Raw genomic sequence first — 15174 nt, forward strand, 5'->3', positions numbered from 1 at the left:
CTAGACATTTTGCCGCCCCAAGCATGGAGGGTCTCCTGGTCCCACGGCCTGCGGGAGGACCACCGAAGCCGTGGGACCAGCGGACCCTCCGCAGGCAAGCCGCCGAAGGCACCCTGCCTGCTGCTCTCGTGAGAGCGCCCCCAGTGGCTTACCGCCCCAGGCACACGCTTGGAGCGCTGGTTCCTGGAGCTGCCCCTGGACAAAGGGTACTAATAGGGTACTTGTCTGACCTCGGACCAATTCCATCAGTCCCCCGGCCACCTGAAGTGAAGTTGACCCAACTCAAGGGCTCCTTCTGGGGAAAGAGTTGTTCTCTTGCTGGAGAGTGGAAGCCATAATAGCAAGTGGGCTGAATGTTGGAGAAGAGACCACAGTAGTCTATTATTCACCTCCCATCTCCCTTTAATCCCCCAAAAGAACTGCTCCTGGTAAGGGACAGTGGGACTGAAGCCTTCTCTCCCACATTTCAACACGGACCTAAGTTTCCAATAGTAGATCCAGTAATTAGGGAATAGGGAAAGGCAGCTTTTTTGGGGGGTACTCTCTCCTATTTTTATGCGCAGTTTGATTCTTCCCCCTGCCCCTGACAGCTCCAAATAAGACTGACTCTACCAGACTCTCCCCACTACTCGTAAGACAAGGTGAATCCTACAGGAGGCAACCCCTCAACCTTCCCCAAAATGACACACACCTTAATTGACTGCCAGGGCAACAGCAGATTTTTTTTTTTAAATCCTTGTAATAAAATAGCTTGTTTCATTGTGCATATTGGCTTAAATCTTCAGGCAATACACCACAAAACTGAACTATTTCTATTCTTGGGCACTATTTTATTGCTATGGCCTTTGGAGATGATCCATGTTTGTATTATACATTGATTGCATGTAAACTCAACTATCTAGCAATGTTATACTGTATTTCTAGAACATCTTCATGTTATATGTAACTAACTAAAAATCCTGTGTTTATCACATACTTTCAAAATACGCATTCCTTCTTCATTTTTACTATGATCTATGCAACATGAGCAATACAGTGCACAATCAAGACTCCAAAACATCTTATTTTAGACAATGACTCTGAGAAGCGTATTGATGCAGACAAGGTCTCTTTTCAGTCTCCACTGGGCATCAGACGCAGTTTCAAAGGCCATAAAGTTTATAATATGCATAACTGAAAGGCTGTTCATCAACAGTAAACCTAAACCACACTGCAGTGTTAGTACAGGAGATAAAATATTGTAATCGTGAAAGAGAGCTGCCTTATACAAAGTCAGAAGCAATAGACAAAGATAAACTAAACTGCACTTTTATCATCAATTGTATCACAAGCATTTAAGACAGACAAGTAGTGTAAACAATGTATCAAAAGTCACAAAGTACCTTCTGTTTGTTGTTCCAACTCCATAGCTAGTTTTATCTATCCTATATATGACAAGGCATCCCTATTGGCATTTGCAGCAACACACAGAATTCTGTGGGGAAAAGATATTTCTTATGCATTATAGCTTTAATACACATTTACTGTTACTGTACAAAGCTGCATGTTAGTGTGGAATTTTATAAAAATGCTTGCACTCCCTTTGAAGTCAGTAGAAACAAAACTAAGACAAAGCAGAGTGCTTTTAAAAATCCCAGATATCAATTATTAGCCTGCTCGGACACTAAGAACTCATCTACGCTAATCTTTTTTATAGCTGCATAGGAGAAAACCTCTAATGTAGACAAGCTCTGACCACAGAAATATATATCAGAATAGTGTATATTCAGGGATAGAAACAGAGACAAGGGATACAAGCCAAATTCTCCTATCATTTAATCCCATGCAACTCCCACTGGCTTCAACAGAGTTTTTATGGGTGCAAAAGAAGAGAATTTGACCCCAAGCCCTTCATTCCACGCCTGATCTAGCCACATGTTAAACATGCACATCTCCCTCTGATGTCAGTACTTCCTAGATAAAGAGCTCAGTGATGTTTTTTGAACTGCAATCTTTAGCAATTACTGAATGCTAGTAGCAAAAAATAAAAAAGAGCACTTGATATGACAAGAAAGAAGGCCTGATGGTAAAAATTTAGCAAACGTGCTGTTGATTTCAGCCATCAGAACAAGCACATCTGACTGTTAAAACATTTTCAGCAGCAGTACCTAAAATGTTCATTAAACACTGGGATTAGTTAGATTTTTTTCAGGACGTTAATTTTGTCTTTCTTTCTTGGCATCCAGAATTTTTATTTTATTTTTTAAAAGGAGAGCGATTTTTCAAATTGCTCATATAAAGAAGAGCTCTGTGTTGGAGAGACCCCAGTCTTAGGACAAAGGTAGAGGTCCATCCAACATAACAGTCCCTAAAAAGAGGGAATGAGGCAAAAACTGGTGTTTATTTTCTCCTGTCTTAGAGACCCAGTTCAGCAGCCTTTCTCTAGCAGAACTCTAAACAGCTGAGTGGTGCATTATGTATTAAAATAAGCTCGAGTGAGCCACAGACAAGTTCCTGGGGATTTTCTTCTTAAGCAGCATAGTAGTCTCTATTTTTACCTCTGTAATCCCTGACCTTTTATTATTACAGCTAATCATCTAAACATACAGATCTATGTTCAAGAGAGCCATGTTTGTGGCATTAGAAATCAATCATCATAGGATGCTTAAAAGCCGTATCTTTGACGCAGCTATTGCTCCTCCTCAGCTATGGATGAATATAACTCTTCACTGGTTTTCCCTTCAGTTTACCGTGTATCATTTCCAAATGCTTTATTCCACTATTGGGCAGCCTGGCCACTAATTTTTTATATATGTTAACATCACTATTAATTTTATGTGATTCAACAATGTGCAAAGACGTGGTTTGTCAGATTCTGCTTAACTCAGCTGTTCTATGTACATAGTACATGAGAATTTTTAGGCACTGTATTTGCAAAGCATTCTTCTTCAAGTAAAAAATGTGATTCCCCAGATATTGCTATTAGAAGTTCACATATCACGGATAACCTGGTTGCTTCAGAACAACTCCCTCCAGGCACTGACCTCAAACAAAAACAATGTGTATTCTAAATTGAGCAAAAGTCAGGGTAGAAAAGACTGGTGACAACATGACTAAGCAGGAGATGAGGAAGGAGAGCCTAGCCAAATCTTTGAACAGTGCCTGATCCAGTGCCCCCTGTTAACATCCTGTATTCCTTAAGAACTATCTGAGTTAAGTGATAACACCAACTCGTCGCCATGTTTTTGGAGCAACAAGGGATGATGATGATGATGATGATGATGGGAAAAATATATACATATATATTTAAACACAGAGAAGCTAAAATTGTATAGCTCTGTTAATATTGACTTCAGCCTACAATGATTAAAGCTACATTCGGGAAACATTTTAGTTCTTAACTGTATTTAGATTGCTTTGATTGTTTAATACCTTGTAAATGTTCTTTATTTGAAATGAATACTCAAGTAAAGTGCTATTTTTAATATAACACACATACACTGACCTATGGCACATTAAGTCAGTGGACTGAGTGAAAATGAAGTGCATCTTTATAGCTATACATCCTAGATAGATAGAGAATATAATTTCACCCATAAAGTAGTATTTTTACTATTAAAACAAAGATTTGGTTCCAACAAATTATGCATTCACTCCACCCACACAAAGCACAAGCATTTAGGCTCTAGGTAATTGAAATGTGAGGTAGAAACACAGCCTCCAACGCAAAAGTGCAGAGTGCTCACCGTCACCACTTCATTCTACGAGCTGCTGCCCCTCTGTACCAGCTGCATGGGATGCTTGGTGCAGCTGTGCCCGTAGCCTGCCCTAAGGTGACCTCCCACACTTGCCTAGACAGAATTGGTACAGGGAATCTTCCCTCGGTGTTCAAAGGGCTTACAGGCACCCCATGTGCAAATATGCACCTGGTCATTTGCCTGGGCAATCCCTATTTTATCCCTGTCAGCCCACCTCAGCGGGGGTGTCACTCTGTGTTATTATTTTGTAATTAATAATTTTCTGACTATATTTTTAAAAAGTGAATACATAAAAATATACTGCAGGTTTCAGGACCCTCTAGAAACTACTAGTTGAGCTACTGTGAAGCTCTCAGATTGAAATAAAGGTCTTGCAATCAGCCTTCACAGAAAAAAAAAAGTCATTCACATATGCGAATTACCCAAATGACCAACTCGTATTAACTTAAAGTGGATAATTATATTCTGCCTCCCTTAAGTTCCCCCTAGGAATAGTTTGTTCTTCGTTTCCTGTCCTCAACAGTTACAATATTCATTGTCAAGCTGTGAGAAGTTTTAAATATGGCAATATATTGTACATAATTGTTGCAGTGTTGCTGTGTACTATTAAACAGTTGCCTGTAGGTGGCTGCATTTCAGTGATGGCTGAAAACCATAAAATATAAAGCTAAAGTCTGTTTCTGGACCTGTGCATCTGACTTTCAATAAACACAATAAATAAATAAATAAATAAAATAATGAAAGCTTTCTAAATTCACAAGTTCAGGATTTGATCCATTTTTTATAAATCAGTTTGGAAACATCTTTGGGATCCTTCTTCACGAAGGACGGTATGTAAGTTTAAGTTGTGATTATTCAGAGCTGAACTTTTAATAACTTCTTACAACTTGACTTTCAATAGAGTGAGGGCCGGTAGATTTTAAAAAATGTTTTTGTGACAGGCCGATTTTCAATTGTAGCAGTTCATGTAGAGTCAGGACAACTCATAATGAAGACATTGCTATGCTGCGAGTGAGCTCCAGACTTAAGAGCAGGTTCTTTAAGATCAGAGCATCAGTATTTTTTAAAAAATCACAACAAGAGAAGAAGAGTGTATTTCCTTACTATTGAAATATCTTTTCTTTAGGAATATGGATATAAGGAAATCAAAGTGTCTTTGTAATTCCAAACTATTTAGTTCTGAAGATAGTAAAAGACTTAATTATTTTATTTCAAAAGTTGCTCTTTATAGTCCCCCCAGTCCTGCTGCCATTGAAATAAATGGCAAAATTCCCATCAGCTTCAATGGAAGCAAGGCAGGGCCTAACATTTTCTTGCATAGGTGTGATATAGCAGTGATTCTCAACCAGGGTACATCAACTCATTTAGATATTTGACTAGTTTTACAACAGGCTACATAAAAAGCACTAACAAAGTCAGTACAAACTAAAATTTTGTAAAATGACTTGTTTACTGCTCTATATACTATACCCTGAAACGTAAGTACAATATTTATATTCCAATTGATTTATTTTATAATTATATGGTAAAAATGAGAAAGGAAGCAATTTTTCAGTAATAGTGCTGAAACACTTCTGGATTTTCAGGTCTGATTTTGTAAGCAAGGAGTTTTTAACTGAGGTGTTAGTAGTCCGGAAAGGTTGAGAACCTCTGTTATATAGCACCTTTCATATATAAGGTGTTCTCTGTCTATGCTTCACTAAGTATTGAAAAATTAGTTAAAATCTGGTTGTTGCTGCCTCCCCAGGCACTGTGCTATCTATCAACCACTGATCTTGGCAAAGCAGTACTAGTCCCATGCATTTTTGTGACTGAGTGCAGGAAGTGAACAATTGAGTCTGTTTTACCTTATTTTACTGAGCAACAAACTGCTGGTCAGGCTACTAGTTTTATATGACGCAGCATGAGACAGATATCACTAAGACAGATATCAAAGATGAGCAGAAAGGACCTGACTTTAATATGGTAGCCATGTGCAGCATTGAAACTAGACATCTTATTTGAATCAGAACAACAGCTGTATTGCGCTATAATGCAAATGCTGCAAAGTAAGTACTAGTTATGAGCCCAAGTTCTAATACAGAACATGATTATTACCCTATAGGTTCTTCCCCCTGGATCACAAAAACATCCTCTCTCTTTGATGACATGAGCCTGGTACATAAATTCTCATAAAGGACAATGGGACTAGATCATGTTGAATCCTCTGTATACTTCACATTTATTTACATTTCCTATAAAACTAATATGTGGCATTTACGTAACTTCTTGAAACAATGGGAAGTACATAAGACCAGTTATGCTAATCAGGCCTTTATAGACTTTACAGACTTAAGACCAGAAGGGACCACAGTGATCATTTAAACTGATCTTCTGTATAACACAGACTAGAAGACTTCCTTGAATTCCTTCTTGTTTGGATGTTTCTAGATGATATGCTATAGTTTAACCTTGATTTAAAAATTGCCAGTGATGGAGAATCCACCATGATTGGTGGTAAATTGTTCCAACTGTTAATTACTTCTAAATGTTAAAAATTTGCACCTTATTTCTAGCCTAAATTTGTCTAGCTTCAACTTCCAGCCATTAGATCTTGTTATGCCTTTGTCTGCTAGATTGAAGGGCCATTTATTTTCAAATTTCTGTCTCCCACGTAAGTACTTCCAGACGGATCAAATCATTCCTTAGCTTTCCCTTTGATATGATAAATAGGTTGAGCTGCTTGAGTCTCCCATTATATGGCATGTTTGCCACTCTTAATTATTGTTGGGACTCTTCTCTAAACTCTCTCCAATTTATCAACATCCTTCCTGAACTGCTGGCATCAGAGCTGAACACAAGACTCCAGCAGTTGCGCCAGTGCCAAATACAGAGGTAACAACCTCTTTCAATGTTACTGATTATACATGTTAGAATCCCTGTCATATAGGGCATAGCTGCCCTCTTGTATCTCCTCCCGGCCAAGCATTGTGCTGCAGGTGTTCCCTGCCTCAGTTTCCTCCCATGGGATTCATGTGACTCAGGCTTCCAAAAGGGACACGCTCAAAGTTTAGCTGCTGCTGTTAACAAACGTTAAAGGAGGAGGGTTTCAGAGCCTGGCCTCTAGTCTGAGTCTGAAGAGCTATATTGTAGCTAAAAATCCCCATAGCCTGAGGGTCTAAGTCAGATGACATGGACCAGCTGTGGGTATTTAATTGCAGTGCAGACATGTCCTCTGACTCCAGCATAGAGCACTGACTCCCAGGCTATTTTCCTGGAGTCCTTCCACAAGAGCCCAACTTGCTTCTTATGATTTCTCTCAAAGGGAGTTCTCTCAAACCTGTTAAAAACATCACCCAGATGATCAGGACCAACTGCTGCTGCTGCTGGGGTAGTTAATCTGGACAGATGTGGTTGAGCTCAGCTACTCTTAAAGCACCATCCAATTTATGACAGTGTATGTACTGTGGGTTCATGTGACTTGACCCCTCAATCCTAAATCTTTTTCAGAGTTGTTACTTCCCATGACAGATTCTTCCACGCTCTAAACTTGGTCTCCATTCTTTGTTCCTAGATGGATGAGCCTACATGTGGCTGAACTGAAAAACTGTTTGCTTTCACCCATTTTACCAAGTGATCCAGAGTGCTCTGTAGCAGTGACCAGGAGAGGATGACAATACTGGAAAGTAGATATTCAAAAAGCAAAGCTCAAAGCTGTGATCAAAGTCAATTTACAGCAGCAGATAAAAGTCACAGTCTGTCTAGGTCACAATAGAGCAGGCAAAAGCCTAGGCCAGGGAGCCTCCAGCAGATACTATATTTAACAGCAGCCTCTAAATATAACAAGACTGTAGAAGGGATTAGAAACTACAACTGTCTGCCCTTGAGGAAAAAATGCTAGCAATTGCATTAAATTGACAATTGTGCCACATATCTGTGGATAGTGATAGTGTGAAAAATAATAAAAGGAGACCTATGTATGGCATCTTGTTAGAATCTTAAAACTTAAGAATTTAGCTTTCTGAAAGCTATAAGCAGGCTTTCTTAAGTCAGCAGTATGCCACCTAGATATAAGTGGTGCTGAGTAACAAATATTACTGCTGTGCACACCACCACCTACCTCTTTTATGGCAGTAAGCAGCTGTGGTGAAAAAGAGGTGGGACACACCCTTTGCAGAAAGATGCCTATTGGACAAAGCACAGCAACAAAGGGAAATTACAGTGAAAAGTCTCATTCATTGGGAGCCTTATGTTTGAGTTTGGCGTTAAAGGCCCGCTTTATCTGCGATGCTGATTGTGCCGCGGGGTTTAATCGGCAAGTAGTAATACAACGCCTGGCAGGTAGTGGGGCGCTATAGCAATGCCAACAGCACGGGCCCACCAGCAAGCGATCTGGCCGTTCTGCTTCCCGGGGAACAGGCGGTGCTCGGAGCGTCCCGTGAGCGCTCCGGCAGCGCCGCTAACTGCCCCGCTCCTAGGGCAGCCTGTTTCTGTGCAGACTAGCCGGCCCAGGCAGGCTCCGCGCAGCAGGCGCTGTGCACCGGAGGGGGTGGGGAGAACGAGGATTCCCTCCGCCGGGGCTGGGCCCCGGGCGTACCACTAAGCCCCTGGCCCGTACTGCTCCCCACGCCGCCCTGGCGCAGCCAAGCAGCTGCTCCGAGCTAGCGCTGCCCAAGCCCCTTCCCAGCGCGTGCAATCCCGCCCCGGGGCGGCCGCCGCCCCCTCCTGCAGCGCGGGGGTAACTCAGCACCCCATGAGCTAGGCCAGCCCCGGCGGCCGCCGCAAAGCTCGCCCGCCCACAACAGCAGCCGCCGCTCTCCCCACCCCGGCCTCGCCTCCTCACCCGCCCGCTGGAGGGAGCCGCGGCGGCCGTTCCCCCGGGCCCAGGCGGCCGGAGTTGTAGAGGGAGTCGGTGGGCTGTGAAGGGAGTTAAGGGGCCGCGGCAGGGGCGGGCACCGTGCGGGGAGCTGCGCTCTCCGCCTCCCGGAGGCGGGTCGGCAGTGACAGCTGGAGAGCATGGGCGGGGCCCGAGCCGGACTCTAGGTGCAGACACTGGGCGGCGCGGCGCCGCCTGCTTCCCGGCTGCATCCAGACGGCGCTGTAGCCGCAGCGGCAGGTTCCTCCGGGGGCAGCGTCCCAGGGAGCGCGTAGGAATCCCGGCGGGCAGCTGGCTCCGCTGCGGCGCTGGTGAGCTCCCCGGGGCGGGGTGAGCGAGCCGGAAGGTAGGGGGCGAAGGATGCTACTGCTGGGCACGGAGCCTTTAATGGCGTGGGGCGAGTGGGTACCAAGTGCCGCCCTGGTGGGTGGGCACGACTGGGCTGTGTGCCAGGCTGCTCCTTTCTATCCCCCCCGTCTGTAGCCCGTTGCGAGTGGGGCTCCCCTTCCCCGCCCACCCTTCTGCCCACTGCGAGCTGGACCCGGCGCCGGGACCCCCGGCCCTGCTGGGTGGGGTGCAGTAAGTTGCGCTGCCACCTCCAGCACCGCGGTGAGCAGAGCTGGGGGATCCACCTTGCTGCATTCATCCACCGGGCTGCTGCTCACTGCGGAAAGCTGCCTCCTAATTCCCCCAGCCATCCCCACTCAGGAGGCTGCGGGGTGGCCGCCGGTGCTACCCCTTTAGATGCTCATCCTGATGCAGGATGGTCTCACTGTACAGCGGATTGTGGTCTCCACCCCTCTGCAACTCTGGAGCAGCCACCAGAAGAGCTGGGGTGGGGCTGGGGAGCGGCTTCTTTAAAAGGGATTTCATCGCTCCTTAGGTGCCATTGTCCACCCCTTTAAAGTGGCGGTGGGGACCCCCCCCCAACAAACTCTCTGAGCGAGATCGCAAAGCCCCTTTGCTCCCCTCACTGCTCTGTTCTGGAGAGGGAGCTGGCATGAATGAGCCGGAGCTATTCCTCTAGCTCTATCCATCTCACCTTCAGAGTGGGGGTGGGACAATTGTATTATCTATGTCTATATATCCATTCCTCCGTATATTTAGGGTTTCTGTTCTATTTCCTTTTTTAATTGGTATTACAGTACTTGACACCAAATCTTACTTTCCTTAATTTCAATGGGGACTATTCATTTGAGAGAGGCCAACAGGATTTGGACCCAAAACTGCAAGCCCTACAAGCATGGAATTCCTCCTGAAGTAGATAAGAGGCCTGCACTTAGAGGATTTGCAGGATAAGGCCTTCATTTATGCAAGGTGTTGAGAGGGTGATGGGGCTTCTAATAAGCATTATTTATATAATGTACTTGCTTTAAAGCACACCATCGGTTGTCTTCAATTTCCTTTTCTGTGTCAACATTTAAAAAACAAACCGCTCTGGAGATTTGGATGAGTAGTTTGGACATCTATTTTCAATGTAATTCCTATTTGTTGGCCTGTCTATATATCTTTAATGACTGACTGAGATTTGAGAACTGTTTTCTTTTCCCCCGCCCATCCCCCTTCACGTTGGCATCACAAGCAGCCTTCAGATTTTAGGCCTCTGCCACTGCATGGAGCTCAGTGGAGAAGAAGGGGTTAATTTTTTATTTAAAAAGGGAAGCGAAGGAGGGCATAGTTCTCAACCAGCGAGTATGCAATGTTTTTCTGATTATTATGATGTTAAATATTTACAATTTGTTACAGTTATCCAACCATAGATCATTAGTCCCTTAAATGATTCAAATCGATTCAAATGTAACTTGTTGCCTGCAAATAAAAAAATGCCATCAATGTAAAACAAACAACCCTTCCCCTACCCAACCCCTTCCAACCTACTAATAAACCTGATTTTGTAAAATGCATCTAGTGAACTTTATGACTGGGAAGAAAATTAATTCCACTTCCTTTCAGGATTCCTTCTCTTTTGTGACTTGCCCTCACAGAGATCATTATCACGTTCTTAGGCGTTGCTCCTGCAAATATGCATATATGGTCTCTCTTTTTACATGATATTGAAACTAGTGATCTACTGATAGCTGACTACTGATCTACTGATACTATATGCATGTTATGTTTCGAGGAGTGGTGTTTCTGCTCTGACTTCCGTACATCTTAGGTGGCGGAGGCAGAAACTGCACTTCATGGTTTGCCCAAGTGAAGTGGTGCAGTTGAGGAGCTAAAGGGGACCACTGACATACGCCAACAGACACAAATATGAAGATTTCATCTCTAATTTGTACATTAAAAATTAATACTAAATATAGGATAATCATTAACATACATCACCCACTCATACATTTTTCTGTATTGTTTAGGAAAACGTATATCTCACAGCCATCATTACCTAACTCATTCTCCCACCCCAGTAAAACTGCAGAGCTATGCATGATGTAAGTTAGGGAAGTGATACCAACCCAATATTTTTCCAAGATAGAGCTGATTTTTTGTAAAAGAATTTTTTTCTTTGAAAAATGGCCTCTTTTCAGAAATGAAATGAAAAATTTAGCAAAAAAAAAAAAGGTACTCTCTTTGAATTTTTTAAAATTTTCGCAACTTTTTATTTTGAAAAACTATTCTGAAAACCTAGTTCCTGATAAATGGAGAATTTCTTTAATGGTTTCAAGTAAAAACGCTAAGGGAAAAATGAAGAATACATTCTGAATTCTGAAAAACAGAAACAATATAATATTTTGTGTTTATGTGAATGTGTGTATTTTGGAGTTTTTAACCCTCTGTATTCCAGGGACAGTTATGTCCGCTGGAGGCTTTGTGTGAATTATGGTGAATTTTGGAAAAAAAATTTACCGTGAATATCTTAATTCAAGACTTCTGAAGGCTTCAGTAGCTCAGTTCCTCATCTAAAGTCCTGTGTCCTCTCCCTTTTTACTCTATTGGGACCTACAGTTTAAGAGAAGGGGAAGCACACAGAGTTCTCTTACTCCTGTTACTGTATTCAGGGACAGTTCTGAAAATCCATTCTCTTAACCTTCTGGAGCATGGGGTTCACTTTTCCCTTGATGAGATGAGATGGGAAAATTTTGGCACAGAACTCTTCTTATGCCTGGGTCCCCTATCTCTCCCCCAATCTAGAGGTAACGTATTTCTCTACACAACCTTCTCTGAATTTTACATACTCTTTCATTAATATGGTATGTGTGTAGTTTTTACATATGTCTTTTGGGAGTCACCTATCTCCAGGTGAATTTAGAGTGTGGAGGGGCTGGGAGAAGGCACTTTGTGAAATCAGGAATACAGAGTGAAAGGTTATCTTGCCTGCTGTTTGATGCTTGGTTTTGCTACTTTTGAGCATATCACTATATAGTTACAGTGCATTTTGTCAATTGTTCACACAGTCTCCATAATATGATAAGAGACTGTGGAGGGGAATTTTTTTTGAAATTAAGGGAAAAAACACATTTGGGCCTCCTGGCAATCCCTAATTTATCTACCTCCCCGTCCTTTGGCTTTGTGGAGGGATTTTGTTAAATATATGTAGACTTTTTTTTTTTAATGTTCCACTATATTTACTTGGGTTCCTCCTGATTCACTGAAACTACATTTCTGAGGTCAGGAGCCTGGAAAGATTAGCAAAGGACACATGACCTAAAGGAATATGTAAGAGGCCTTTAGAAACAAATAAACAAATTACTAGTTTGGTGAGCTTCATTTCCTCCAGGTAGTATAGTTCAGTGTCTTTGTTTAAGTCAGTCTAATGGTGGGGAATGGTTGAAAATGAAGGAAGTTCTCTGGCATTACAGGCTTATTTTTTACTTTTATTTTTTTGGAGGTGCGGGGGTGACTGGTGTGAAATGCTAGCAGCAAAGATAATTTGATCTTTTTTCTTACTAAGATATGGTACTATCGAGTTAATTTTTTTTTCTGGCGGTGAAACTCTGATAAATCAATTAATGTAAAGGTTAAAAAAGAGGAGCTATCTGCTTGGTCATCTCTGTGTGAACCTCTTTCAGGTGTTGCTAACTGCAGCCCCAGTTAACTGCACAGGTGCAGGTTCTGTTAGTGCAACTCATTGCAAGATCAACTCAGCAACTCTCTTGTTTGCTTTGTCAAGTTTTATCCTGTCTCACTCTTTTTTACTTTCTTTCAGACTGTTTTAGCAATCTTTTGCCCAAGCTGCAGTTTCCCAAGTTGAAACTCATGTATGTGTCATATTTCAAAGTACCATTTTAATTCAGCCATAGTCCCTCTTTACCTCTTGAGTATTTTGGAGCCACTCTAGAAGGGTATTGGCTGTCAAATATTTCCAGTCACCCTTGTTTTATTTTAACTGTTACCTCTTTGTTCTGCACGGAAGTGTCATTGCCAGTGTGATGCTGCTGCATGTTGTAGTTTCGCTTTTGCTTTAGTTTGAATTTTCAGCGTGTGCTGAAGAGGAAATACATTGTCTTCTGGGAATATCCTCTACAGGATGCACATATGTTACTTCTGTTAAAGCTAATGAGAATTACATGTATATATTTTGAGCTTTACCCACTCCTCTCCTTGCTTTGATTTAGCTATTCAGGTAAGAATGAGGAACATTTTTTTTTGTGAAAATTCTGTGAAATTTTGTTCTAATATCTTGTCATCATCTTGTTTTAAAGCAAAGTAACCTAGGTGTCAGCTTGCTGGCCCTCGAGACTGAGGTCCTTTCCTTTATCCATATAATGGGAGCAAGAACAGGCAGCTATAGTGCAATCTTCTGTATGCTTCTCTGCCGGTGTTGCCTTAGCTGTGTTCTGTAGTGACCACATGTAGATTGAGGGGCGTTTCATTCTGTTCGTTGGGACTTCCCAAGATGGTGACAATTGCAATGATTTTTTTATGTGGATTCCTATTGTGAGGTCACAATAACACTTCATATATGCTGTCAGATGCTGTTTAAACCCCTGCCTATCTGGGCTGGATTTGAACTGATGGGCTGAAGATGCAAGGTTCCCTATTCCATTACCAATTCCCTATACCATCTTGTCCCTGTCCGCACTATCTCCTTTTTCTTTTCCAACTGACAATTGCAGAGGAGTGGGAAATAATCTCCCTTGCACCTTGAATCTAAGCAGATACATGTAGGTGGGTGTGGGGTGTGTGTCTTTTTTTCTGATACTGTGATTTTATGTTTGGCTTTGGGCATTAGTTCTGAATAGCCCTGAAATTCAAAATACTTTCTTCATTTAATCTTTTCTGCCCTCCCTGTGTATGAAACTGCACTTCAAAGTCCATCCCATAGAGTGGAGAGAATTATCTGTGATGATGATATTGATGTAGGTCGGCTTCCTTAAACCGATTGCTGAGGTGTTGGAAGATGATGCAGAGAGTATGAGGCAAACCCGCCTCTAAGGGTGAAGAGCATCACTCTTACAGTGCTTCCAGCCTGCACAGATGCAACCTAACAGATGCGCATTGGAGAACATAGTCCCAAATATACATATAAAATGATGGGGTGTAAATTGGCTGTTGACACTCAAGAAACAGATCTTGGAGTCACTGTGGATAGTTCTCAGTAAACAGCCACTCAGTGTGCAGTGGCAGTCAAAAAGGCAAACAAAATGTTGGGAATCATTAAGAAAGGGACAGATAATAAAGCAGATAATATCATTTTGCCTCTATATAAATCCATGGTATGCCCACATCTTGAATACTGCGTGCAGGTGTGGTCGCCCCATCTCAAAAAAGATACATTGGAATTGAAAAGGTTCAGAAAAGGGCAACAAAAATGGTTAGGGGTATGGAACGGCTTCCGTATGAGGAGAGATTAATAAGACTGGGACTTTTCAGCTTGGAAAAGAGATGACTGAGGGCAGATATGATTGAGGTCTATAAAATTGTGTCTGGTGTAGAGAAAGTAGATAAGGAAATGTTATTTACTCTTGATAACACAAGAGCTGGGGGTCACCAAATGAAATTAATAGGCAGCAGGTTTAAAACAAAAGGAAGTGTTTTTTCACACACTGCATAGTCAACCTGTGGAACTCTTTACCAGAGGATCTTGTGAAGGCCGAGTCTTATGTTTCAAAAAAGAACTAGGTAAATTCATGGAGGATAGGTCCATTAAAGGCAATTAGCCATGATGAGCAGGGACGATGTCCCTAGCTTCTGTTTGCCAGAAGCTGGGAATGAGCAACAGGGTATGGATCACTTGATGCTTATCTGTTCATTCCCTTTGGGGCACATGGCATTAGCTATTGTCAGAAGACAGGCTATTGGGCTAGATGGACCTTAGGTCTGACACGTATGGCCGTTCTTATGTTATTAACTGCATCTTGACATTTCCATTGGAACAGATCCTGTCTTCATCTTTCATTAACAGCTGGGTGGCACTGGCTTGATGTAGGCTTTGTTATAACTGTTTTCTTCTTGACTGGATTCCATCCAAATACATTGCAGATCTTTCTTTCTTAAAGAAGAATCCATTCACATGCAATCTCTCTCCCATTCTTTGACTTTTTATTTAAATCAGAAGTGCATTCTGTCCTACTTGTACATATTAGCTCTCATGAGAATTGTTTTAAGAAAGATGAGTGCAAACAGAATTTCACAATGGGA

General features: G+C 42.3%; 2 protein-coding genes across 3 annotated transcripts in view; one reads left to right on the plus strand and one right to left on the minus strand.

Annotated features, from left to right (window-relative positions):
- LOC115651953 overlaps positions 1-8641 on the minus strand; it is a 28378-nt gene extending 19737 nt beyond the window's left edge. The window contains exons 1-2 of the mRNA XM_030563333.1: positions 8560-8641; positions 7837-7901 (exon numbers count right to left, since the gene is read on the minus strand). The gene's annotated coding sequence lies outside the window, so the exon portion shown is untranslated. The remainder of the gene's footprint in view (positions 1-7836; positions 7902-8559) is intronic.
- Positions 8642-8755: 114 nt separating this feature from the next.
- The window catches only part of JAKMIP1 (janus kinase and microtubule interacting protein 1), a 275429-nt gene continuing 269010 nt past the window's right edge, over positions 8756-15174 (plus strand). For both annotated transcript variants that reach the window (XM_030563329.1, XM_030563330.1), the window contains exon 1: positions 8756-8938. The gene's annotated coding sequence lies outside the window, so the exon portion shown is untranslated. The remainder of the gene's footprint in view (positions 8939-15174) is intronic.

Source organism: Gopherus evgoodei, chromosome 5 (assembly GCF_007399415.2).
Source record: "Gopherus evgoodei ecotype Sinaloan lineage chromosome 5, rGopEvg1_v1.p, whole genome shotgun sequence".
Classification (NCBI taxonomy): Eukaryota; Metazoa; Chordata; order Testudines; family Testudinidae; genus Gopherus; species Gopherus evgoodei.